Source organism: Leptosomus discolor, chromosome 3 (assembly GCF_034619465.1).
Source record: "Leptosomus discolor isolate bLepDis1 chromosome 3, bLepDis1.hap2, whole genome shotgun sequence".
NCBI lineage: Eukaryota > Metazoa > Chordata > Aves > Leptosomiformes > Leptosomidae > Leptosomus > Leptosomus discolor.
In genome coordinates, this window is record NC_141393.1 from 41,951,086 (window position 1) to 41,951,709 (window position 624).

Below are 624 nucleotides of genomic sequence, written 5' to 3' on the forward strand. Positions count from 1 at the left end.
CTTTCCTAAAATTAGTCTTTGCTCAAAAATTATTTTTTTAAAAATATTTTTGTAGGATTATATTTGGCATGTCATTCATGTATTTATTCAAATATTTCTAAATATTTGAAACATATTTAGCTCAAAATATATTTTAGTGTAAGAATCAGTTGTATTTCCCACTCACAGTTATTTGATTTAGTTAATAGTTCTGTAAAACCTAAAGTTGTTAAGAGAACCAGAGAGCTTAAAGATGGACCAGAAACGATTCAAACTGCAAAGAGCCATCATCGTTTCTCGGCCTTTTGGCTAAGATCAAGTGTAGTGTCTGCTCTTATCAGTTTGATATCTGATACGTCCTCGATGAGGGGACTTTATTTTTGAGGTGGGGTTCAGTCTGCTCTCCCTAGTAACAAGTGATAGAACAAGGGGAAATGGCCTTAAGCTGCACCAGGTGTGGTTCAGGCTGGATATTAGGAAGAATTGCTTGACTGAAAGGGTTGCCAGGCACTGGAACAGCCTGCCCAGGGAGATGCTGGAGCCACTATCCCTAGAGGTGTTTAAGAGAGGGGTAGATGTTGTACTTAGGGACATGGTTTAGTGGTGTTGATAGAGCTAGGACAAAGGTTGGCCTCGATGATCTTG

General features: G+C 38.8%; 1 pseudogene; it reads left to right on the forward strand.

The window, feature by feature from the left end:
* Positions 1-268: 268 nt before the first annotated feature.
* LOC147415827 (U2 spliceosomal RNA) lies at positions 269-380 on the forward strand (annotated as a pseudogene).
* Positions 381-624: the final 244 nt, after the last annotated feature.